This window comes from Aptenodytes patagonicus, chromosome 14 (assembly GCF_965638725.1).
Source record: "Aptenodytes patagonicus chromosome 14, bAptPat1.pri.cur, whole genome shotgun sequence".
In the NCBI taxonomy this organism is placed as follows: Eukaryota; Metazoa; Chordata; class Aves; order Sphenisciformes; family Spheniscidae; genus Aptenodytes; species Aptenodytes patagonicus.
The window spans coordinates 10,589,746-10,617,699 of NC_134962.1; the positions used below are offsets into that span (position 1 = coordinate 10,589,746).

Consider the following 27,954-nt stretch of genomic DNA (forward strand, 5'->3'; position numbering starts at 1 on the left):
TGTGATCAACTTTCAAAGATGAAGGTATGGAAGCATAAGAAAGATGAAGGAAAAAGCTAAAACATTTCTGAAATAGGATTTCAGAAAGAAATTTCAGAAATGCTGTTCACTGAATATGACTTTTGTTGCATGTCTATTTGCAAAGAGGGAAAAGATTATTTTTTTAAATATTTTGAATGATCACAAAACAGTTCATATACTACTTGATGAACATCATAATAAATACGCTCTCTGAACTGCTTTTGTTTATAGAAAAGAAATTACCTTCCTAATGGTTCTTTATTACAAATATTTAACTGAACTTTTCAGAGCTTCTACTCTTGTGTTTGATTTCCTTCTTCAGTGCACTTTTATATTGACACCTACAGGAAACAACTGACGCTGCCTCCAGTGTGGACACTTAAGGAGAATTTAGGTACTACCTCTGTTTGTCTCAAAGGACTGAAAATACTTTGCATAAGTATTCTGTAGTATAGGTATGGTATGAAGAAGCTCATCTCACATTTGTGCTTGAAAATCATTCTTTTTGCAGTGTAAACACTGTAATGGAAAAACAGTATGTTATTTTGGGACTAAATTTTTATTTAAAGACAAATGTGGTTTGTCTTTAATTGGGTTTTGATCTTGCAAACATGACTGTAAATAGTTTGTTAATGACATTCTTGAATCTACTTGTTTAGCCTGATGGATATAATTTCGAAAACCGTCTTACCAAAAGTTAAAATATAAATTGCCATATAGCTCTAGGCGTAAGGAATACAGGATGTTAGTGCTGGCTCTTTATGGATACTGATTCCATTACTATCCCCAAGATTTAAATACATATTTAGTGTATTGAAATCTATCCTGTTACAGTTTTCTTTTCTTTTTAAACAATATACCCAAAACCTCTGAAACAAAATACCAAGCTTTTAATTACCTTCTACCTTTTTTACTCTTTTCTCTTCTTGGTGCTCCCTAATTATTGTGAGCAGGACAACAGTTCATTTGCCAAGTAGTTTTCAACACAGAGTGCAGAATTCAGGTAACTTCTGTTAAGCCACTTTTCAAGGCAGAATTTAACAAGACGACATGCCCTCTCCAGGTAGTGCAGATGCTCAAGATAACACCGATTAAGGAAATTTATCTCAAACTACAGTGTTTCCCTAAACCACAGCAATGCAAAAGCAATACCTTACTCAGAATGTTTATAGAAAGATTAAAGCATGACTGTGTCAAATTTTGTCGAATTAGTTTTCGTAGTTTCAGCCCTTGAATATATATAGAGTAATTTGAATTTTTTTCCCCATCCAACTGACTTGAAGCCTGCAAATGTCACTTTTCCATAACACCTGACTGTCAGAGTAAAACTCAGCGAATGGAAAAGAAAATATATGGAAAAATATTTTTGGTTTGGAAGGTGTGAGGAGAGGTAGCTGTTAAGTCCATGAGTTTAATACCAAATTTAATCTGGTATTCTATTCTTGCCCTGGTGTTAATTTGGAGTCAAGTGACTTCAGTACAGCTGCACTAGGATACTTCAATATGAAGAGAAAAGGCACTTACTCTTACCTCTTTAGACTACTTCTCTTTGAAGATGTCTTGTTTACCATTCAGGAAAAAAGTTGGCATTTAGGCAGATATACTCTATGGTATTTGTTGATGCTTGTACCATGAGTAAGCCTCTTCCTATGTGTGTTTGTGTGGGGTCTTTTGGAGTTTTGTTTATTTCACATTTATTAAAACTGAAGAGGGGTGATGAAGGGAACAAAAACTTTTCTTTTTTTTAAATTCAAATCATGAGTCTTGAATCATCTGATAAGGGTGAATATGCCACGCATCCAGCCACAAGGGCTATATAGGAGCTACGCTGAAAGGCCTCTGCTATTGAACTATGTGGCCTTCTAAAGGGGCACCTAGTAGATCCAGGAGGTGCACTGCTCCCTTGCTGCTGCTCAGTGCTGTGGCTTCTTTTGTTCTCAGATGCTGTGTTTCAGATGCAGCTGGTGAATTTTCTGAACAGCATAGGAAAGGAAAGACTCTGATGTACTATAAATGTGAGGTCTGGGAAGCCTTTGCTTTTAGCTCTATAGCCACTGAGTTGGGATGCTTGACTGAGCCGCAAGTGAATGTATGCGTGTGTTCCTGGCATTTAAGTGAAGCATGCTTAGTGGAGGGAATAGCCTTGTCAGTCTTTCAGTGTTGCTCTAGCTGTCATCATTTGTCCAAGGGTTCCATATGTTTCAATGTAAGGATATGTGTGTTATGGAAATCTGGAATTCATTATTTTGAATTTACTGTGTAGTGTTATTAAATGACTGCATAAAGCCTATAAACAATTAAAATGCGAATGCTGATCATTCACTTGCACATTGAACCTCAAGTTTTAACTCCACCTTCTTTATTCTGCATCTTTTCCCAATATTGGCTGCAAATAGAACTCAAAGAGATTTCCAGAATTTTATTAAAACATGAAATCAGAAACATTTTTAGACTTGTGGCCTTAGGAACTTCCCCAGTGCTTACTTCAGATATGACCTTGCCATGCCTAAGGTATTAGATACACGCCGATAGAGAGAAGAGAGCTCCACGTTCAATATAAATGTAAAAAAGCTTTAGACGCTGCTGATTATCTGTCGCTTTGCATGAATAACCTACAGCAGCTTGCAAATACGTAGGATTTGGCAAAGAGACCAAAATTGCAAATCCTTTGCAATAGCACTGCACTCAGATTAAGTTTTTGTGAAATCTTTCCTCAGTCACTAGTTTCACACTCGAAGGATGGAACCGTGAACAGTTTATACCATATAAATCTCATTTTAATAACAGCTTCCTTGAGCTTTAAAATGTTTTTAGGAATTGTTGCTTTTTGATAAGGAAATAGTATATAATGCCTTTGTAGTAAATATTGTAGGTTGTTAGATGTTTTATTTTATAATTGTAGCATCCATGACAATTTAGAGAATGCTGAGAGAGTGAGGCCCAAAACATATTATTCTAACAGTGCAAATTGTATTTACTGTGGCAGTTATGAGCGAGAATAACACTTAAAGTAGCTTATTAACATCTGCTTTATCTTTATTTGGAAAATAAATCTTGATTTTGCAACATCATTTTGTATGCAACAGGAAAAGGATGTAAAGTGAGTAAAGCAGTTTAATATTTTTATGTAAAAGTTTTCATACATCAAAAACTGGTATTTGCCATACGAGCCTTCTGCATCCTTTTGTTTGAAAAGGAGGTTCTCAGTGGTAGGATAGAATACCTGCCCCCAAACCCAGAAAATTGGTAAGGGCTATTCTAGCATAGCTAGCAGCCATAAAGGGAAGGGGGAGGAAGCAAACCATTTACCTGGTATGTGAGAGAATGATATTGGTTTTATTTTGATATGATTGATTTTTGAAGTCAATGTGATGTGAAGTCCCTGTGATACAATATGACGGGATAGGAAAAATGCTTCCTGGGAAGCCCTAAAAATGATGCTGTGTGAAACCTCATGTGCTCTGTTTGGGTTACTAAGCAAAGAACATTGTCAATCCAACACTGTTCCCATTTACACACTTTGCAGCTGTGTTTGACAGTGCCCCAGTATTTATCTAATGCAGTTAAAATTAGATTTGTTGCACAATCTATAGGTTTTACTAAGCCTAAATCTTTGGAAAAAAACAGTATTTCTTGATTATGAAGTATAAATCTACAATTAAAAATAGTTGGAAAAAAGTAATTGTTCCTGGAAAACTGGGTTTGTATTTGTTTTTAGTGATCAGAGGTAATAGATTTCATTCTTCCATCCTAGAAAGACAGCAACATATTCTTTGTAAGGTAACAAGATTGTCTTGCTGTCAAACATCCAGTTGGCCTTCACTTGGGTCAGTGAAAAGCCTGTTCTGGCTTCTTGCTTCACTTGTTACAAAGTGAGCAAATATGAGTGTGCAGAAGTTCGTATTTAACATTTGTTATGGGTTGGTTGCCTTATGGACTGGTGATGTAGCCTTTTACTGGGTTTGAATCTGTCTCGTATCTCCCGCTACTTGGGCTGGAGGTGTGGATGTGAGAAGTAAACAGTACTTAAACTTCTATTAGTGTGTAGCTACTAGGAGAGACTGGTGAGGTTATAGACACCAAACTGGCTCATAATCCTACAAGATTAAGGTTGAGGTGTTGAAAAAGTGGCATAATGGAATTGAATAATCTGGACTGTCTGTATTTACCGTTTCTGAACAATGTTTAATTTATCCCTTAATCTGTGTTTATGGGCTGCTTTCTTCAGCTTTTCTTTTGCCTTTTTATTTTTTCCTTTTGTGCTGCACATTTATTTTAGGAAAATGTTCTCTCTAAATCAGTTGAAAAATTGGCAGTAGACTTCAACTCTCACTTCTGTGGGTTGCAGGACCGTGATCTCTTCTGATGTGGTGCATGGCTGATAAATTTTAATGTTACTTCTGTTAGCAGATGTTAGATGGGGAAGGATCTTGTAGGACACTAGATGTTGAAGTAGATATGCTCTTAATGTTAACGGCTAGGCATAAATGACTTGTCTATGAAACAAATCCTTCTCAGTCTGCCTTTATTTATTTACTTGAATTTTAAATAGAGGGAAATTTTTTTTTTCATTTGTCTAGTCTGAGCAATTAATGTTAGGAAGTTGATGAGATGTCTAAGAATGCGGAAATAAATATAAGACTAGACTTTCAGACAATGTACTTCTTGCTGTTTATTACTTTGCTAATAATATTAGGAATATGTGTGGGGGGTTTTGTTGTGTGGTTTTGGTTTTGTTTTGGGTTTTGGGGTTTTTTTTTGTTGTTTTTTGGGTTTTTTTTAACCAACTGTTCCCCATCTCCCCCAATATATAATAACAGATGTGTGGTTTTCATTACATGTTCATTGCTGGGTAGATTGCTTTGAATTAAAATACCTTAACTGTATAAAGATTGCCTTACTGCATTTTCTTCAAGCATTCATGTTCATTAGAAATATGAAATCTAAGATACTTTCATGGTAAATTTAGAAATGTGCTTCAGCTATTTGTCTCCTAGTATAGGCTCTACTGACATGTATTTGGTTAAAAACAAAGATGAAACAGACCAACAGAGAAATGACAGCACGGAATACAACTTGTTATAAAATAAGTAAAAATGTCCAAGTTACTTTGTATATTACATATTGCCAGGCAAATGCCTAGTGGAGGGTGCGAGTGTGTACACTGAATTAGGTTATTCATCATACATGGGACGCCATAGAGGAGTTGTATTGATTTTTATTTATTTTTATTTTGCATCATGTGGCTCTTAAACCTCCTCTTTTTTAAAATTAGTATTGCAGATGCACACTGTATGTATGATTGTGCTGCAGCTTTAAGTGTCCAAAATAGAAATATGCTTTTAAGACAATTCTTTTTAAATCTATTCCTTTAAATGGACCAAGCACCAACATTTTTATGCAGAGATGCATGCCAATTTAATCTATATATTCTGCAGATGATGTTACCTTCTTTGTATCTCGAAATGCAGTAGACATTTTGATCGCTTGATGTGAAATTATGTCTTGCAAAGTTAACATAATTGTGACTGCATTTGTGACAATTATTCATTCGTGAGTGAGTCTGTGCTGATCACAAAGTTCAGGTGTTGTGCTTGGTTAAGTATGGCTCGGAAGTTGTTAGTCTTCAGCAGTAGCTGTGATTCAGTTTTGTGCTGCCAAGGTAGCCCCCAACTAAAAAGCAAGAATGTTTCAATTTTAACATATCTCTTTCAACTAGAGATTTGTTTTCACTTGTTTCATCCAACCAGTCTGTGACAGTTTTGATTCCGCTTTTTGCTTGTGCTATGCTCTGAATGGCTATATAGAAATACAGAGAGTTTCATCTTTCGTAAGAAGCTATGACATGCTGGTTTCTATTTTCAACCAAATTCTTAGGAGGAACAGTATTTATTTCTTAGTAAAAGCCTGAAGCAAATTCCATCTGTAAATTTGTGATGCCACCTTATAGTAAAGGAAGCTGCAGTGACATGTCTGTGCCAGAACTCTGATCTTTTTAATGCTAATTCTTCGTGTTTCTCCAGACCTTGCCTAATGTATGTCGTATATGATGAATTATGAGAGTCTGAATGAACTATGCTTCAAATTTAAGGTGTGTTTAATTAACTGCATAAAAATGTAAGAGATTGGAGAAGCCTTCTCCTTCGACACCAGATCTCCTCAGAATTCCTTCTGAGCATTCTTGTAATGTTATAGAAATGGTTTGAAAATCAGTGACAATTAGTAGTTTTGTTTGGAAATAAGATGCACTAGATTCTGCTTTGTGTAGCTTTGCATGCACGAGATACTTAGTGCTTGTTGTGTTGTGCTGTATGTACCAACAAAAACAACAACAAAGAAACTTTCTGTGATTTTATGGTAAACTGAGATCTTATATGGTACTTTTTGGCTATACTTCTCTATCACAGAATAATTTAGGCTAGAAGGGGCCTGTGGAGGTAATTTAGTTGAATTCCTTCCAAGCAGGAGATGACTTAAAAAGTAAGTTGTAATATATTGCTCCTGTCTCTTGCTTAAATATGGACTGTCTCCTTCCAAGTGAGGTGCAGCTGAAGTAATATTATGTCTGACCTATTAATTCCATCCAGTCAGCCTCTGTTATGAAGATGGGCATTCCTGATGTCTCTGATATCTCTGCTAATGCAGAGTGCAACAGAGATACCCGACTGCAATGGAGAGATGCCTTCATTACACGTAAGTTGGAGAAGCTACTAGGGAAAATCTAGAGCACTTCCTGACTTCTTGTACAACAAAGTTCCCCACATGACAAGTCTAGAATATGCTGCAAATAACATCCACTCACCAAAGCATGTGCCAAAGAGAATGAGGAGACAATGTGGCTTATGTGGAGATCTGTGCTGTTACAGCTAGTTTATTTTTATGAAATTACTGTGCTGCTGCTGTAGCAGAGGTGGCCTGTGTAATAATAGCCTAACATAGGACAGAGTCAGTGTCTGTAAGTTAGTAAGTTATTACCCAACCTGAAAAGAGAGAGGAGGCTGATCTAAATGCAGTATAGGATGCAAAACAGGGGTACTGTGAGCTCTCTGGTTTGTTGTGGCTGGATGGTAGTTACTTACTAGTTGAGGGGATCAAACTGAGTCATCCTGTCATCTATAATGGGAAGGAAGATGCTTAAGGTGGTTTTGGCTGTCAGAGTCAATGGTAATGATTAGACTAGGGTTACCCAAAGGCTGCAGACTATTGTATCCACTTTGTCCCTGCTTGAACTTATGTGCTGGTTTTATGATAGCTCCCATTCTCCTCCAGTAGCATTGCTTCAGCTTTTGCTGGATTCAGTGAGAGCCTGTTCTTATTGGAACTTTATTTTGTACTTAGCTAATTTAGCCATCAAACATATTTCATCCTGGTGGCTAAAAAAGGAGTTATAACTGAAAATTGTTGGCAAGGATAAGAGATGAAAGAAGACCAGAATAATGTCTTTTCTGTTCAGTTATTCATATAGAAGGGATGTGATGATTGGAATGAAGGGGGGCGGGGGAAGTTTGTGCATTGTATTTCATAGATTATCCTTACTGGTTCTGATGTATAGGTCTAGATTATACCTCTGTTCTTTCTTTTTTAAATAAAATGGCAATTTTTTTGATGGTAACAATGAAAGTGAAAAACTACAAATGATATGCTCTGCCTGGTATTAGGATCTTTGAAGCTAGAATCCTTTTTTTTTCTGTCATTCTTTTTTCTATGTTCTCTGTTGCAGTTTCTTGCTACCGCCATTAGTTTTGAAAGTAGCTGCCTTTCACTGACAGCTTATTGCAGAGAATACTGTATTCCAAGTGGTCCCCAAAATGTTTACAAAAATGTGATTGATAACACAATTCCCTGTCTTATTTTCTTCAAATGTTATATTATCTAGGCCAAAGAATAAAATAGCTATGTAAAGAAGTTAGCATCAAGCTTTTGGGAGTTCTACATTGGATCTTATAATATAAGCACATTCCAGTTTAAACTGAAACTTTGCAATAACAAATTAATGACCAATAGCAGACAATGTCCTATAGAAAAATACTTCTAACTGGTCTTCTATTTTGGAAGACAAATGTCTGCTTAAGTTGTAACAACAATAATTACAACTTGTGGAAAACGTGATAGACATTTGTTAATGTCCACTGAATAATGCTGAAATTTTTCCCCAAATGAACTTTTTTCTTAAAGGATTTTTCACAATAAAAATATCATGCTCCATAATACACATTTATATCAAAATCAATATGCAAAGCCTGTGATTGAGACAAGCACAGTTGGCCTTTGAACATCAGTTTTAATTGAGGCTGTTCCTACATTCTGTATGCTTCAAGGAAATTAATGCAGTGTTGCAGTCCTTCAAGAAAAATTAATTTTCCCTGCTGATTCCCAGTTCTTTGCTTCCTTCTTACCTTACCCCTGTTTTCTGATAGCCCAGCAGGTTTGGAGAGCCACTGTTTATTTATACAGAATATTTCATTGCTTTGAGGGGAGGGCGTGGGCTTAAAAATTTACCAGCTGTTTCAGGTCACTTACAGCTTAAGCAGCTCTTTCGTTTTGAATGATTTATTGAGTTGGCCTCTCATTGAGTTGTCAGCAGTTTGCAGAGTCTGTAACCATGTGAAGAAAAGATCCTAATTTGTCAGCTCAAGAGAAGGGGAGTTGTTTGTAGTCAGAGAGAAAAAGGAATTAGTTCATTTTGTGGGTGACGTTGGCTATCCCCAGATGCAGTACTGAAAGAAAGGTGGCTGTCAGCCATGCATTTGTGATTAGAGATTGAGAAGAGAAGTAGTGGTGAGTGTGTGAGGTTAAAGGAAGGTAGCAGAGATTGGAATAGGATATTTCTTCTGAAAGACATGAGGGAATGTACATGTGTGCACGTTTTATGCCTCAGAGGGAAAACTAGAGGGAGTTGTCAGAACTAAAAGCAGATATGAACAAGGAGCTGAGCTTTCCCCCAGCTTGAGAATCAGATAGTATATGACGTTAAAAAGAAATAACCACAGAACATTAAATAAGATATGACTGTGAAGTATATGCCTCCTAACTGACTCATCTGCTATGGCAGTTCATGACAGTAGGAAGTTTGTCAGATGTATGGCACAGTTGTTTTTTAAAAAAAAAAAAAAAAGCTTGACAGTAATGCTGAAGTAATTTGAGGCAAGCCTCGTGCTGCGGATGTAAATTGATAATTTCTTGAAATCAGAAAAAGAATGATGCATGTCGTGTAAATTGGCATGCTTTGGCTGAACATGTATTATCAGGGTGATAAAGGGTTTCACCTTTTTCTGAAATATCACATCCTGGCACTTGGAAGGGGTAGGACAAGAGCAGGAGTAGAAGATGATGATCCCATTGACGTAATGCTTTTTTAAATGCCTATCCAGAAACTGATTACATTTCAAGTTGGTGATGCTGGTCCCAATGGATAACAGTAGGTATTGTTGGCATACTTGTAGAACCTGATTTAAGCAATGCTATTGATAGATGTCTGTATAATTTTATACAAATAGTAACTATTTAATAATGCTACTGTTCCTTAATTATATTATTGAGCCAATCAAAAGTGTGTTCATAAATGTCTGCTTTTCTTGCACCTACAAGTGCTTTATATAGAATCAATTTAGCACTAATAATGCAGACCATATGCTGGAAAAACACATTTTGAAACCAAACTCTACTGTCTGTTTACTCTTGCATTATGGGAAAATGCTGAGATTTCTGAACAGTTATCCTTTGAGTGTATTGTAACCACAACTAACTCAGTGCCAGAAGGTTCAGGTTCTTTTACCCATGGACTTTTACTATAGCCTAAACTCTCAAAATTTGTATATTTCATGGATGTTACGTACATGCAGACAATTATTGGTAGAGGCAAATGGTATTGAGAATCTAGAATGGGTATAGATCTAATCTGCCAGATACCCACTGTGTGTGTGTATATATTTTTTTTTTAATAGATTGACTTACTATAGTAACAGATTAAAAACAGGAGTTTCAGGCATTTTTTTCTTTAGATGTGTTTAACTGTCTTTCTGTGCTCATAGTACATTGATCTCTACTAATACTTCTTCTGGATATGGGCAACTTCATATACAGTATATAATTGCATATATATGATTTGCATTAGTGTTATATGCATAGGTCTCTGTTTATAGCCTGCTTAAATTAGTGAATCTGTATTTAAGACACATAGAGGTTAGGCTTGGCTTATCATTTCTGATAACTTCAAATACCCAGTCACTAAAATTAGTCTAGCAAGATTGTTCTGTATTAGATGTGCAAGAACTGTATTCTTGATTCTTCACTTGAGTAAACGTTCTGTTGGTCCCTGCTATGTGTTGTATTTTGGTATCTTTAGATGCCTGCCTGTTGTTCTTCTTTTTCAGTCTGTTTAATGTTTTTTTTCTGCACAATTCTGCCCTGCTTGCAAAATACAAGAGTTTCAAAACTGAGAAAGGACCCTTTAGGCCAGAATTAATTGGTATTTTTGGCTTGTAACAGAAAGATTTATAGCAAATACTATATTTCTTGCAGTTATATGCTAACTACAGTGGTAATATATACAATTGTGTTCCATCAGAGTGACTGAAAGCTTAGAAAGATGTTTTCCTTTGCCTGTAGGTAGCATGTGAGAGGCACCATCAGTCACTGTCAGAAACTGGTACATCATACACGCCTCTGAATGCCTGCTTTCTTGGGTGCATGAGAACTGGATGGCATTTCATTCATGAGTTGTTTTTGTTTATATTTTTGTACAAGGTCATAGTTTCTTGCATGATTATAGATGATAGTACAGGAGACAAAGACAAAACAAAAACCTCAACTTTTGTGAATGATGGCACATGTCACAATATACAGAAAGGACAAGGAAGGGGAAATAAACCAGTGTGCAGAAAGATAAGTTGAAAACCTCACCAATTAAATAGTTTCATCTCTGAAAATATTCTGATATCAGGGTTTTTTTTAAGAAAATGCAGCTGTCCTCAGATATGAGGAGTAGTTGTTGCACTGGAAACAATTTTTTAGTAGTATGGCTAAACTAAATTTCTTGAAATAGCCAAAATACAATGGATGTACATAGCTATCTTCAGTGTTGCAGTGACACAAAAAAAGCCCAGTCCTGCATGGAAGTTTCAGTTAGTTTTAATGTAGATTCCAGCTCAAAGCATTTTCAGTAAAAGGATAATCTAGCAAAAAATACATTCTCTTTTAACAAGTGAAAAATAAGTAGTAGCTTTATTGTTTCTAAAGGAAAGTATTTTTGAAATCAAAACATAGCACGAGTGTCAAGGATTGTCTATACATAGGCCTGATATGAGCCTTTCTCAATAGAATGCAGTGAATAATTTTGTTTCCAGCAGGACTTTTTGGTGTTAATGAAAAGGGATCAGAGTTTCATTTTAATAAATATTAGAAACTAAATTCAGGCTGTACGGAGCAATGGAGAGTATTAGGTTCTGTGTATATAAATAATTGTGCTTACTTTAAGTCTCTAGTGGAGTCACAGAGTACACATTCTGAAATGCACACAGAGATATCTCTAGCTCTTGGGACTAAATTCTGCAGTGTTATGGTGGTACAACACACCTGCATCTGTGGAAGTAAGGACTTTGTTAAGGAAGTGCTGACTCTATTGTTCTCTTGGCTCTATGTTTAACTATAGTGTGTGTTAAACTACTGTATTCCTGTTCTTGGAGTAATGGAGTATTTTTCTTCTGATTAGATGCACTATTTTTATTCTTTGATTAGAAGCTTATGTGTTTGCTCCTGTATTCTTTTCCAGTTTCAAGCATAACTTTTCTCTCTTCGTTCTTCCATCTCTTCCCGCTCTCAGCCCTCCTGTTCAAAAAAGTGAAGACCAGTGCTTATGCTTGTTAATTTTCCTGTTCCCTTTCAGTGGCAGGTGGTGTGCCCAGCAGCTATTCTTTCCTGGCTAGACTCATAGCCACAGTCTGTCTCTACTTGATGCACTCAGACTGGTTCTGCTTTCAAGGAACTGCTTAACCAGCACCCTTTGCTTCATAGAAGTGGAGGGGGAAAGTGGGAACAGTAGCAAGGTTTCAAAGTCCCTGCTTACTGCATCTGTTCTTGAAATTTGCAGCGTTAGGTTAGGAAGGGAAAAAAAAATTCTTTCTTCCTTCCATCCTCCTTAAAAAAGAGTCTTTAAAGGGATCAATTGATGGAGTTGTTTCCCAGATGATGCTTGTCATGCATTTCACATACTGTATACATGAATACATATATTTCAGTAAATAGTTTAAAGTTTGTTATATACAATATAGGTCTGACTCTCTTCTTACTAGTATAACTCTTTAGATTTCAAGAAAAGTACTTCTGACCTTGCATCAGGATAAATGAAAGGGAATTTGATTCTTATATTCAGAAACTGAAGAATCTTAAGTTTCTCCTTTCTTTTCTGTTGCTAGCATGCATGAAACCCACCAACAATTGTTTCTTTCTCTAAGTAGATAATTGGTACCCCTTTGGCAATGTATTGCTGTACAGTATCAAACCTTGGGGAGGTTATGTAGGCAAGATTCTAGCTTCTCCATAATTTTTGTAATCTAATAAAAAAGTAATTTTAGAGGGACAGAGGTATCAGCTGTAAACGTATGTATTTTTGGAAACTGGTGGTTGGGTGGGTCGGATAAGTGGCTTGTTTCAGGGAAAGGCTTGAGGTAAAAGCTTCAGCTGAACAATTTTCTGTTAGCCAATTTTTGTCAGTCTGTGCATGTATTAATCAATTAGTGCAAACACAGCTTGGAATCAGGTGTAATACTTCTTGGTCTAGTTATGATTTGAGGAAATTTAGGTGGAGCTGGGACCAGGGCTGAAGAACAGTGACATGTTGCAGAGGGCCATTTATGAATGGAAGGAGAGAAAGGAGTTGTGTTTGGATGTAACAGGCAAATCCACATGTAAATGAAGTTAGTTAATTTAATGGCTTACAAAAGAAATTGTTCTGTAGTAGAACTTAAGTGCTAGACATGTACACAGCACTAATGAGAACTACTTAAAAACAAAACCTGGCTTTGCAAACATAACATCATGATTCAATATATGTGATTAAATTCTGTCACATCGCACGTTTCCGAACTAACTTTGTAAAGGATCCCCTCATCATTAGTGTGAATTAATGAATTTCCTCTGCTGTGTCTGGCATAATGGAAAAGTGGAGTCATATAGAGATGCATCAAACTACCATTCTGCAAAGAAGAAAATGTTAAAAACATCAGAAAGTAATCACCCTAAACCTGGTATTCGGTAATCACAATAGTCTAGATATAGCCAGCCATTCCTGACTGCAGTGAGCAACCATCCCATTCCAACCATATGGCAAATAATAATACACTGCGGTAACAGTAGGAGATAGCAACATATGCATATATAGATGTTATCAGTTCTTCAGGTGTAACACATGCCTAATTGTAGAATGCATTATGAATGCAATAACTGTAACTTAACAATTTTTTTAGTTGTATGTTCATTGTGTTGCTGTGAATATATCCTGGCTTGTAAAAAAGAAAAATGTTCACGTGCCTGTTTTCTCTTCCTTGAGGTTTTTCTTATGTGTATATAATACTGCTGTGACTTGTTGTCATACGAGCATTCTGTGATGAAATTCTAAGGTAAAGACACTTACCAACTATATCAAGTAACAAGTGAAAGTTGCTGAGATTTAATATTGAGGTGAATATGTACAGACAGTGATTCAGGATTGAATTTCAAATCTGAAAATATTTTTCATTTGTGGCCAGGCGAATGACAAGTATTTGTCACATCTCTATCTTATCTCCATGCAAACTATTCACAGAAGGTATGAAGGGAAGTATGCATTTAATTACTTCTTTCAGCTAAGTCTTTTTTAAAAGATAGTTTGTAACCTCAAAATTATCAGCCAGTTGCTGGGAGGTGTTTGCTTACTTGCCAGAGAATCCCTGGTGATACAAATGAATAAAAATGATCAAGGGTTCTACCAGGAAAACAAAATTTGAGTTCCTTAGTCCTGCACCCATTACTCTGGTAAGAAGATTTAATCAAACCTTATCCAAGTTATAAAAGTTAGTAGCATATTTCCTCTTGATCATAAATGTGATCTGCATAAACAATTTCTAGCGTGCTGTATAGAATCTGTCTTTGGAATTAGTATGCCATACAAAGTAGTTCTGGGGCAATCAACTACAGAAGTTCAATTACTGGCTGTTGCATTTTTCATATTTTCTGAAATCTTAGTCATATATATAAAAACTTTATTTCTCAAATTCTGTAGATAAGACGTTTAACTGTGGGTATGCAGAATGATATACAGTTTTATATGAATTAAAGAAAGATGCCTTGTAAAAGAAAAAAAACAAATTTAAACTTGCCAACAAATACAATAAAACTCTGTTCCTTTAGGGGAAAAAAGTGGATACTGGTATTTTACCTGAAAGACTTTCATCACCTTCCTTGTTTTCAGAATTATGTAGGACTTGGCTGTGGAAATGTTGACCATTCTGCAGGTTTCATGGTATTTCAGCAAAGCTTGGGTTTTATCTATTTGGTACTCACGTAGCCTTCAGTTGCATCAGGTGTTTACTTTCAGCAGGATTGTAAAAAGGTGAAGGACCATGTTTCTCGGTGCTAGATGAATCCTGACTTTCCAATGTTATATAAATTTCCAATAAAAAGATTATCTGAAAGAAAAAAAAATGCTTCTTAATAATCTGGGCTACAGTATTTTTACTAGACAGAGCTTTTAACTGTGGTGTCAAGAAGTAGGATTCCTGAGATGCCTGGCTGGTTGACAACTTTAGATGGCATGGCAGAAAGTAGGAATTACTTTTCTTCCCTAAAGAAGGAAGGGGTGCTCTTCAAACCAGCTAGAAAGCAGAAGTCTTGTGACAAATATTTCAATTATTTAATATATAGCATCAAAAACCTATGTTGATTCTGGGTCACAAGGAAACTGATAGGATGTTTTTGAAGTTGAACTATTTTGGCACCAATCTGCTACAGCACTAAAGTTTTGAATGAATGTTGTAATTTTGACAGGAGTGCTATAAAGTAATGATCCTTAACGACAGCATATTTCACATTGTGAAGGGCCATGTAAGAAACAATTCTTTGGAACTTCCAATTTGTAATGCTTCCCCTTCTTACTCACCAGGACTATGGGGATCACAGAGGTAAAGAAATGCTGGCAGATCTAGGAAATGGCTTATATATTTTTTTTTTTTTAATTTAGGGGTTTTTGTGTGCTATGTTTAGTATGACTACTTAAGGCTAAGGTATCAAGGAAAATTAGTAAATTCTGATTAAGTTTGTCTAATCTCAGAGTCATCTGAAGGTTGGTAGGAAGGACAATGGTTCAATGCTATTAGAGCTATAGAAATGGAGGAGATCTGGGTATTTGTAATTCAAAGGAACATTTTTTGAGATTGATCTCAGTGTGGGCTGTCAAACTGGAAAAAAAAATTGCTGAATGAATACAGAATTCTAGCAGCATGCTTGAATTTGAATTTCCTGTGATTACTCAATGGCATGGTAAATCTGTTTCATGAAGATTACAATGGTCCTATGCTGTGGTCAGTAAAATGTACAAGAATCTTAATCCACAATAGAAACCAGTTTTCTGAACTCCAGGAAAATAGAAAGTATGCAAAGGATGTAAGACTTGTTTTATTTTTGTGTGTGTGTGTGTCTATATATGTATAGACACACACACACGTGTGTGTGTATGAACAAAGATAAATGTGTGTTCGGGGGGCTGTACATGTGTGTATGTATTTCTACATATACCTTTATACTTTGAAATATTTTTAAAAAATATTTCCGTCCACCTTTCTTCCCATGCTTAGTAGAAGAGGTTTCATCTCTTAGTACTTTCAGGGTCTGTTGTGCACTCTGTCAATCTGGGAACAGAAGTTAAGATCCATGTCTCTGCCTGCCTACATGCCTACCAAGCCATTTCAGCATACTCCTTTCCCGAGTGATGAATCAGCAGTAAGTTCTTTAGTACTGTTGAGGTATACAAGATGACTAAACAGTAGCTGAAGGAAAGCAGCCTTGTGAATGAGAGGACATTCCTCATGTATTGCACTTGGACTCCATTTCTTTGATGTGTGAGGAGCACAGAGTAAAATCTTCCTCTTTTAGTAGCTGGAGCGTAAGAACTGTGAGTTCTCTTGCTCTTTTTTGCCTTCAACTGCCGCCACAAAATAGACAACAAGAATCCAAGAACTTACTGTCTGTCTGAAAAGCTCTATTCATAACTCTTGGTACTTGGTAAACTCAAGCTCTCCAGTATTCTGAGTTATTGTGTTGCTTCTTGACTAAATTGGGGGTCTCAACTACCACAGTAATCCAGGAAGGCAAAGCTATAATGTAGACTGAAAACTTACAGTTAACGTACAACTACTGCAGCACCTTTCTCAGTGTCTAATCAGTCTCCAACCTCGGTACATTTCCTCAGTGATGTTTCTTACGCTTGTCAGCACTCTGAAGGTATGTATTTGACCACTGTTTTCTAAGCTTTGCAGATCGTTAACCTACAGTTCCTGTTTCTTGATGTGCTTGTCGTGTACTTCAGAGGTCAAGGCTGGATCTACCTCTCCTTAAAATTATCCATGGCTTTTGACATGATTGTTAATAAGAATATATATGTGGCAGATGGGGAGTACAGAGTATGAGAAAGTACAGCAGTCAGTGACCCCTGACCAGAAAGTTGTTTTCATAAAGAGACTGATAGTGTTTTGTACCCTTTAACATACCCTTATTGGTTTGCTTAACTATATTGGTTAAGCAGTTAGCCTCATTGTTTTGCTTGTAATTACCATTGCAAAGGAAGCTTCCTCTTCTTAGATAACTCTTCTTGTTACATAATTCAGCTGGCATTTATGGTATGATCACATTAGGCAAAAGACTTGTTGCGGTTTATACTTAATGAAACTACCCATGTGTCTAAACTGCTTATTAGTGTATGTGAAGGGCTCATGGTTCAGTTCACCAGTAATCATTTCAGGTTACTTCTTGCCTGGTTTAATCATCTCTACCAAAAATGGTACATACTTGTCTTTTGTAAAGCTTGACTGAGAAAATAAAGCATATGGTGAACTTAAACCTTAGCAAATGACTTCCAGGTTAATTTCAAAAGGGAGTTAGGCACTCTACCACTCATACAAGTGCTGGGAAGTCATTAAAATGTTCCTGTCAGATATTGATAAATACATTGGTGGGGGAGAATTGTGAAACAATATTCTGCTTGTTTTAGTAAGCTGTCAGAAATAAACAGCTGCAAATATCAAGATGCTTGCACTGTCAAAGAACTCTGATTTTAAAAGTGACAACGACATGTACTACTCAGTAACTTTATGGTCTATCAATGACTATGGGAATAAACGATTATGGTAGAATGTAAAGGTGTGGAAGTCTAACACTGAGGAAACAAAAATGACACAGTAAGAGTTAACAATGGTGTCTAAGCAATTTATTAGGTATTGAAATCACAGACTGCATAATTACTTCACAAAGAATGTTCTTGTAGTAAAAGTTGCATCAGGTAAATTAGATATCCAGGCTGGAATGATGCTTTTTCCTCTATTTAAATTTGGTTCCTAAATTAGTGGTCCTGAATTACTTTCCAGAGAAACCCACCTTTATTCCATTTCCTATACACTGAATGCAGTATCATAGCTTGGACATCTAAAGAAGAGGGCTAATACAGTATAACGAATACGTCCTCACACTTCTTAATATTGGATTCCTAAAGTTATTTTGTCCAAATTACCCTCTTTTGGCAGAAAGATTTGAGAAGTTCATTATCTGGAATAGATAATATCAGTAACGGTATTAGTACTTCTATCATTCCTCTTTCACATGAGGAAAAAAAAAATTTGCTTAGTCAGTAACTATGTAAATAATAAAAAATGTCAGTTATTGTAATCACAGATAATACATAGGTATTCCATTTCTTTTATTCTTCCCCTTCTTAAAAACTTAGTCTGTGCTGTATGTTATAATCAGGTTTTTTAGCAAGTCTGGTAAATCATGTGTTGTTCTTTGTGCTGTTTTGACTACTTTGACTGCTGAGAAAATGAGGAGAAATATACTTGTTCATGATGAATATAATAGGCTTCACATTTGATTATTTGATCATAGTCAATACTATCCTCAAATAGTATCATCAGATACTAATGATAGTCTGTGCATTTTGCAGCTGCTACAGCTCTGGTCATTCTAAATAAATTTCAAACTTGAAAATGTCTTTAAGCAGGATGATATTTATATACGAATCATAAGAAAATTCTGGTTAGAAGGAACCTCAGGACATCTAGTCAAGCCCCCTGCTCAAAGCAGGATGAGCTATGAGGACAGACCAGTTTACTCAGGGCTACTCCAGTCTGGTCTTGAAAATCTCCAAGGATGAAGGGATGTGTGTGTGTGGGGGTTGTTTGTATATATACACACACATATAAAAATGTATACATATACGTATACGTGTATAAATACAAATGTATGCATATATATGTATGCATATATATGTATACATTTTAATACACTATACCCCAACACTCAAAAACCAGCTACAAGCCTTAAACAACCTCTACCCTCAAGATTCTGTGCAGAAGGATGGTCATTAGGAATCCAGTCCTGAAATTTGATCACCTATACTATTCATTATCTTGCTGAGCTAGGACTTGCCTGAGTAACTTAAGTTCCAAATTGCTGCCATGTTCAAGCATGCTTTGTAATACTTGATGAGCTGTTTAATAATTCTGAAGCTTTCTATCTCTTAGTAATACAACTAGTTGGCTTTCTTATGCCACTTGCTACAGCTGGGCTAGAAATGGGTGGTTGTTCTGCATCAGCAGAAACTTAAGTTTTTGATACTTTTGGCACACTGTGGGTATGCAATCTAGGTGTTATTTCAGAGTGACCTTCTGTGTATTGTTTGTATGCAGTGTACACCTTCAGTGCACCTTTGCCTTTTCCTAGAGGAAATAGAGGAGAAATTTTATGAAATCATAAAGAAAATGATAAAAAGTTACCCTTAGAAACAACACAGCCAAGAACTTTGGATGAAAAGGGAAAATGTTTACACCTGTAGTTACCTTCACTTAAGATGGGAACATATGCTGTTCATGAGCAAGAATATCTGCAGTACTGATAGCTGAGATGCAATGTAGTCAAATTTTGAGGAACATCATCTTGAACAGGTGATATGTCTTAAGGCTGCACGCTGTCATACAGCCGTTGATGTTATTACACAGCTTGCAGAATACTTGAAATATTTCTGCTGTTGGTGATGCCACAATCTGAAATTGAAACTTCTTAGCTAAAGGAAGAAGAGACTAAACTCTGAATTTACTCTGCTTGTAGACAAGTTACTTATGAAGCATAGTAAACAAATCTAAACGCTCTAATATACATCCTCAATTTTATCATCCCTTTATCTCTCTTTGCCTCATTAAGTGGAACTGGGAATAGCATTTAGAATGAAATAATGAGGAACTGAATGTTAAATAAAAATTAGCCAAAAAAATTCATACATAAAAAATGCCAGAGAAATCCTCTCATAGATGGTATTTACTCTTGAATATATCATACAAATTTCCCCCCATTTTATGCAACTATTCTGCTAAATACTTACCTGCAGATCCCTTATATCAGGATCCATATTTTTAATGGACTGACTTGGTAAAGATTTCTTCGTAAATGCTTTCCTAGTCAAACTGTAGATAGATTGGCATGATAACACCTTGATAACAGAGATACTTGTCTCTAGTAGAAGCAAGTTAGGTTTATTAATTGCAAACATACTGTATTGTTGAGCTGGGATATTGATAACTTCAGATGTCTCTGCATTGTTTATGTAAATGCGAATAGTAACTGTGGCACTGGGGAAAAAAGTTCATGATAGCTGTTCTCATGCCAAAAATTTAATGAAACTAGGCCTTCTGCTTTTAAAGTTGGGATGCTCTTAATGGCTGTTTATAAGTAAAAATTTTATCTGGGATGTAAGGAACTTCACAAACAAGTACCCATGAAAGAATATTAAAACTGACTAATTGAATGATCTTCTAGTGAAATTTATTTTGGAATCCTATAGTAACTATCCTTGAAGTTAGAAAAAGTGAAATACTTATAATGCTTGTACTACAGTGCATAGCTCCTGCACATGTGAAGGAGTGAAAAGTGAAAAGTTCAAAGGTTTGCCTCAAAGTCAAGAAGGGACAGATCATTGTGGAAGAATATAATTTTCTGGTTACAAGTGATCACCGTGAAAGAGGTGCACAACAGGTTTGAATAGGGAAGTTTGTGTGTTTAACTTCAGTTAATCATATGGGTAGTTCATTCTTACGATAACTTTTTGAAGTTCTAGTGTTTAAAATCCCCTATAGCAACAGTCTGGCTGTGATGCCTCAGAAAGAAGATGACAGACCTAGTGTCTTCTCCCCTACCACATGCCTGAAGATAGCTACTTAAAAGGTGGTAGGAAAGGAACAACAAGAAATAGTTTGCATTTTGGCTAAGCAAAGTGTTGGAGTACTTAGTACATTTCAAATGCATTTAACCTTCTTTTGCATTTAAATATTTTAAATGATGTTTTAAATAATACAGCTTTTATGTAGTAGTTTCTCTAGTCTCCGTTACTAGATGCCTTCAGCTTTCTTATCAAAATTCTTTTTTTGATCACAACTAATACCAATTCGTAAACCAATTTAACATACGACAGCCTTGAGTTCTGATCACAGTCTGTGAAGTGTCTTATATAACTTTTGGAAGCACAGCCTAAAACCTTAAATGGAAAATTCCGCTTTAATACAAAAGCACCTTTTTATACATCTTCAAAGATGCAAAAGAAAGCAGCTTTCTAAAGACTCATGAAACAAGAGGAGGTTTAGAACTGAATTTAATTACATTAACACTCTTTGAATGTTAATAGTTGCCGTCTTCAGATCTCCCCTTATCCTGTGATAAAGAATATTGTTGGAGAATAAAGATCACAGGAAGCCTCAGTTTTATTATGAACTGTTTAATTTTTTAAGCTGTTAACTCTTTAATTTCTGTATCTTAAAGAATACAAACTAAAATTTAGTTAATAAAATTTTTGTTTGTATCTGATTTTAAGTTATCATTAGGAAAAGTTCTTGTTGTTTTCTGCTGGAATGATTTAGCTTCCTTGGCTTATATACAATAGATTGTGTGCAGTTTTCTCAGCTATGTTTTTTCCTTTCCGCAAAACAGTTATTAATCTGAGAAGACTATCCTTTTTCATCTTGTCCCAGACTAGCTGCAGTTTCTGTAGATAAGACCAGTGATGTGCAGCACAAACAATCTTAGCTCTCATGGATCATGTGCAACATTTGCTTTTATCAGAGATGTCTCAGATGCAGGGATGACCAGATTGTCTTACTTGGAAATAAAACATCAAAAAGGAAAAATGGCTACTCTTCTTAGTTTTTCACTTCTGAATTATTTTCTTCAATGTACACTGCCGAGTCAAAGGATGCGTACATCTTATACACTGTATTCCTTAGGGTGTTTTGGGCATGGATTTGATAATTCATAGTAATTTTGAAATTCCACACAACATACTTATTCTTCTTTCCTTAGGTGAGTGTTTTTTTCTGCTGGACAGTTTTTTGCATGTTACCTTTTAAATCTCTTCTGGATTTGAAATTTGGAATCCAGAGTTATAGCAATATGATTTACTTCATGCTAACCCTGTTTGCAAAGTGTGCAGAAACTCATAATGCTACGTGAATCTATGCAAAAGCTACTTGGGTTTCTGAAGCCCCGTAAATTTTAAAATAAGTGATAGGCAGGGCTTCCTTGCTTATGACTGAAGAAGAAATTGCTTCTTGTAACAAAGCCAGTTCTCTCTCAGGATACGGAAGAGATCATAATTTATTTAGGGTGTTTACCTCACCATCATGCAGTAGGTGCTTACTGTTGGACTTAAATTCTTTCTGACATTAATGCAACTGTGCTTTTATTATCAAATTAATGAACTAGTATTTTCACTGTCAAGGGTGCCCCTTTTTTCTTGGGCACCATATTCTTCCATGTAAACAAAAGCTGATCATGAGCTGCTCCCTGCTCCAAGAAGTTTAAAGGTGTAGGTGACACAGGGCAAGACAATGGAAAATCAGTTTATCAGACTGTTTATGCTTAAAATACTGTGACCTACATCATGCCTGGTAGTTTTTAAATGAAATGTATTTCTAAAACTGGTGACTTTTCAATGTTCCGAAAAGCAAACATGATATGAGAGTCAGTGCAGAATATGTTTTCAAGCACTTACTTGAGTGCTGTTTGCTAGCATCACTGCTAAAAATGAGATTCTTACTTTATTCTTAGGACTCCTAGTACACTCTACCCCAAAGTGCTTAAAGTTTTATTTTAGTGAGCTTTGCCACTAACATGTTAGAACAATTCCCTTGCAGTGTTGCAGAACCTGGCACTGAATTGTTGAGAAGTACCAGAATAGAAATTACTGCATACAGTCTGAGCAGGTTACTTAATGCAGATTTCTTTGTAGAAATTTTTTTATCATTCCCATGAAATAGCACTGTATATTATTAAATTAATAATTTTCCTAGTGTACCTTTTGAATGGAAAAGGTTATAGTTGCACTTTACAAGTGATGAATTTGAGACAAAGATACAAGTCAAAAGTATCCTTTGTGCATTTTTATTGCTGCTGCTTTGGCAGGTGGAAGGCTGCTCAGCTGGAGTTAGTTTACTCTCATACAGTCTTTTCTATACTGCAAAGACTCTGACTTCAACCACAGTTCTAAGTTCTCAGCAACTCTTCAGAAGTCCCAGCTCAATCCTCCCCTTCCCCTTGGCTTTGTAGAGAAAATTAGGAGCACACAGTCATCAGGTGTGAAAAGTTTGCAGTTGGATTAATTAGCCCTGCTCAGATTCAGGGCTCATTAATTGTGTTTAGCAATGCATTGGCATACTCACTGTGCTTGCATTTCTGAAGCTAGCATATTACTGCCCTGCATTGCCGTCTAAACACATCAACCCAATCAGACGTAGCATATTGTACCAACCAAGTAGATGTCACTTAGCTCCCCCTAAGACATTTTTGCTGTTGAGCAAAAAAAACCCAACAACTAGCTGACAGAACTAGTAAGTTGTCGCCCTCTATTAGAACCAGCACTATAGGAGGATGAAATGCACATACTGCTACGAAGTCTGTCACATGTTTGCTGACAAGGGAATGCTGAGTCTCAGGAAGCACAGGTTTGTTCTTTGCTTTTCTCTTGGGACAATTCAGCAGCAGACTACCCGAATCTAATGTAGTATCCTGTGTTTGCCTCCTGCAATGATTTACTATAGTAACAGCTGTGTAAATAGTGAAATGCATTACTGCTGGACAAAAATTGTGAATAGAATTTATGGGCTAATCAATGTATTATATATTTTGTAATAGTGCAAGAAAATAGCTGGGTACAGTTTACCATATTGCTCATAAAAAGCTGTAAGTACACATAATAAAACCAAGAGTACAAGTAGTTTGGAAACTGGAATTTGGCTGTAAACTCTATAAATCTTCCTTTGATTGTTGAGGAAAGTTACTTAGCACATTATTTAATTACTTATGGTTTTCAGTTTTGCTGGTTCAACTTATGATCTTGTTAAGACACAAGAGGTAACAGATTTACCAGTATAATGCTGTGGCCATACATTCTAGGAAGAACACCTTTTGGGAGACAAAGTGGATGTCAGAGGTCTTACTTATTTAGGGTCCTCTGGTATTTGTCACCAGGATAGGACAAATTGCAGCAAAGCTCAACAAAATTTTATATAAATATTATTTTTTTTTCCTCCTGAAACTTTTGTTAGTCTTTACTAAAATATTTCATGTTGCTTTCTGCAGGAGTCATCGTAGACATTAGTTTCAGTCCTTAATGAAAGAACACAACTGCAAATTCTTTGAGTTATTTTAAGATCCAAGTTCTTCACAAATCAGTATTTTTCTGAGGTTTTTCTTCTTTCTGTGGACACATTATTATTAAAGACATAATAAAATGAGTTAGTCGTGTATTTCTTATTTTCTTAGAAAACAGGAGTTGAGTTTAAAGATCCAGGCTGAGTAGTTCCTTACTTGTAGGGTTTATGCTTTGAAACACAGAGCAGCAGTGGCAGTGGGTGACTGTGCAGGTGCAACATGGCTTAATCGGGATGAAAAAATACGATTTATACAGGAAGCATGCTATTTTTGGATACTTACGTTGACACGAATCCCTTGTGAATTAAACCATTTAATATATGAAATGGAAAAAGTCCTTCTAATCTTCCTTTTGAATGAGCCGTGAAATAGGATACGTGAACAGCCTGAAGTGTGAAGAGGTTACTGTGGCTTGGTTCCAATATTTTTTATAAGATGTTAAAAGATTTGCACTAGCCAGGAGCTTAGAGGAGAACTTACGATCTTCTATAGAATACTGCAATATGTATCTGAAAATATGTCAATTTTTCATGGCAAAAGCTTTCCGTACTCTTTCTGAAAGTGATCTTGATGCTCCCTAACAAATGCATAATGTACTCAACTGCAAAGCATCACTTTCTAGTAGAAAGTAGTTAAATAACTGTGTTCTCTGTCTGTAGTTGCACCTCTTTCAGGAAAAAACAGTGCTCACATTTCAAGTCTGCTGTAATAGACACTAGAGTGACTACAATTAAGAGATTTATATGTAGTCAACTTTATTTAAAAAATTATTTATATTAAGTAACTTTTGGTTAAAAGTCCTAAGTTTATGATACAACCTTCAAGACACCTGAATAGCTGGGATTTGTATCATAGTAAACTATTTTTGTAATGCATTGATTTCTTAACATGGTGCCAATTTTTAAGCCTTCTTTCCCTTCAAGCAGCGTGTTTTGTCTGACATTAAGCTTTTGCTTCTGGTGTGCAAATTAATAATATTGGCTGAATGGTAACTTTTTAAACTTTTCTTAATACTTGTTATTAAAAATTTTAAATCTTCCTTTTCACATGAGTAACTTACTCTTATCATGACTTGATTTAGACTTAAAAGCTAAACCACAGCAGGTGAATAAGACTAATCACAGTTGCTTCTTTGAACAGGTTTTTAATGATCCAGGGTTTTCTGTTGTGCTGACTATTTATAGCTATACTTCCCCTGTCTGCAGGTTTGAGTCTTCAGCACTTCTGAAAATTAGACTGTCTGAGAATTTGCTAAAATGGCAGTGTTTGTGTATACAGATACATTTGCTTCCCTGGCACTATTGATGCTGCAGTGCCCTGGTGGGGCCTATTTCTGCTTTCCTCAGGTTTATGCATGCAACACTATAACTAGTATCATCAGAAGTAACTCCCTGTATTTTTGTCTATAACAGTAGAGATTGAAAATTCTACCTACAGACCAGATCTGGAGGTTATCCTAATAGGAAAGAGTCATAAGGAATACAAAATGTGTTAGGAGCAGACTTCTTGACTTAAAGAAATTGTGCTGTTGGCATGTGTCAGAGTCGCAGCCTGCAAGGCTTCACATGCCCAACAGAGACTGCAGGCAGTCCTGGCGAAGAATCTTTGGCTGTTTCTCAACTTGTATTAGTAATAACAAGTTCAGCAAGATTTGGATTCTTTTTGGAATCCCTAAGTACCATCAGTATTAAATATGATGCCCATCCAGCGTCAGTGATAGAAGAACTTGGAAGTGAGCAGAGTAGCATATCAGTCCTTGTTTAATGCTAGTAGGACAACTGTATGCGGGAAGTGTGGCAGGAAACTAGCTAGTACTGTATGCCAGGAAAAAAAAAAAAACACTTTCGTGTTTTGAAGGAGAAAAGAATGCCTGAGAGGCCAAAGTTATGAGCAGCATTTTCTAAAACTAATTCTGCAACAGGGAAATAAAGGACTGCTTATGGATAGTTTTGCAAAATGGTGTGGTTTCTTTGGTGGTACTGTTCTCATCTTCGCCTGATGCTTTGTCCAGATGAATCGGTCATATCAGTATTTACTTAATGGTAGTTAATGGTTGCATGGAAGTCCTTCCTGCAGGTGTTGCACAGAGTGCTGTTAGCTTAATGGGTACAGTTTTTCATGTCCTGAATAAATCAGTACCTTAGAAGGGGGAATATAACAATGCTGTTGCACTGTCTCTTTGGAGGAAACCTCAGATTAAGGTATTTGCCATGGGTTCCTAAAGTCTGATTTTAATGAGTGGACTGCTTTAGTTACATGTGTAAATAAAAACAAAATTGTGCACACTAGTGAATCGCTTACCAATTTGTTCATGGTAATATTTTACAGCTGCTGATACTGGAAAGCTTGATTACTCGCCTCAGTGTTCCTCTATAGAAGACCAATTGCTGACCTTGTAAGTGTAAAACCCTCTTGTACTATGTTAATTGCCTAGTCTGTGGTGTGCTTACAACTCACTCATATTCCATGAGGACATTTGTAGACATGTTCAAAGTTTATTTACTGATGAGTAGTTTTGCCTGAGGAGTAGAGCTCAAAGTTTCCTTTTTGTATGCAAAAAATAATTTTATTTTCAGTTTCCAGGAAATCTCTTTTGTCAAATAATGGAAAGCTAGTATTTTCCTGACAGTTGAAAAATTGTCAAGTGTTTTTCTGATGGTTGATCTTTACAGAAAGTGCGGCTTTTCTGAGAAAACTTGGAAAAAGTAAGCATTATTGTAAATCAGTGTAATTGTATTAAGCTTAATAGATGTATTGATTTCTGACAATTGATGATCTCGTGTGGGCAGGAGGGGTTTAAAATTCTGAATATAGTTCATTGATACTGTGGCTTCTCAATCAAGTAGTACTAAAATACACTCTGGACTCTATGAAACTATCAGGTTTGCGGTTCCAGTGTTCTAAGTTGCTAAGATATAATTTTTTAACCATGTCACATTTGCCTTATATTGAAGAAGGTCTGTCCTGTGCCCAGTATTCTATGTGGAATCGTGAATCTTTTTCATGTACTTTCAGACAATTATCTGTCCCTCTTCAGTTTAAGACCTGTGGTCCAAATCTGAAACCAAGGCTGTGAGAGTCTGGTAGTATGTACCAGCACAATGTAATGGAAATATAGTCCATCTTTCTCTTCTCTGATCTTGCTATTTGCACTAGATGCTTTTCTTCTTACATACCTCACTCCGGGAGTTAGTCTTGCTGTTAGATGTCCGACTCATGGAAGGATGTTACAAGAATGACTATTATGAATAAGATTGTTGCAGTACATTGGTCTTAATGCTGGTCTTCACAATAAATTCAGAGGACAGATTGGTGTAATTAATACTATAGCTGAGCTCTTGGACAGGTTGGAATCTTTAAAGCATGTCCTATTTAAAGATCAGTTCATTTACCTTTTATTGGAGCAGGGAAGCAAACATCTGTGCTGCTTTTTTGCTAATTACCTCTGATGTTTCTGTTTAGACAAGCTGTTCATACTCCTTCTCTTCTGTACTGCTTGATTTCTCTCTCTTGCATTTTGAGAGATTTCTTTTGTCTTTGTCATTCCCTTCTCATTGCTTTCTGAATACTCTAAAATTGTTTGGTATGTTTTCTCTTTCTGCCCTTTGCCCTCTCTTTCCACCCTTCGCCGTGTTACTTTGCAATTACAGTTTTAAGCAAGGACCTAGTACTTTCCTGTGATGCTAATGTAAAAGAACATGGTGCAGGGTAAATGCACGGAAGGAGGTAGAGGGGAGTAACAACCAGTGGGTGGAAGTAACTATCTTGATGGGTTGTGCCATTGCCAGTCTGAAGATGTGGCCACCCATTTTTTCACGTCTGGAAGTGTTCTGTGATTGAGAGTCCTCACAGAAGGAGGAGAGGAAGCTTTCTTATTAAGAAGTGACTAGATAAACTGGTCAGTATGGTTTTCTGTCCCTTCTTTCCAATGAACCCAAAGAGGTTTTGGTCTGTACTCACAAAATTATTCCGATGGTGTGTTGGGTTTTTTTTTTATTT

At 36.2% G+C, this 27,954-nt stretch overlaps 1 protein-coding gene across 7 annotated transcripts in view; it reads left to right on the forward strand.

Annotated features, from left to right (window-relative positions):
• The window catches only part of SULF2 (sulfatase 2), a 169,392-nt gene that overhangs the window by 29,827 nt on the left and 111,611 nt on the right, over positions 1–27,954 (forward strand). For 5 of the 7 annotated variants that reach the window (XM_076351662.1, XM_076351672.1, XM_076351664.1 and 2 more), the window contains exon 3: positions 26,284–26,350. The exons of the other annotated variants lie outside the window; for them this stretch is intronic. The gene's annotated coding sequence lies outside the window, so the exon portion shown is untranslated. The remainder of the gene's footprint in view (positions 1–26,283; positions 26,351–27,954) is intronic. 7 annotated transcript variants of the gene reach the window in all.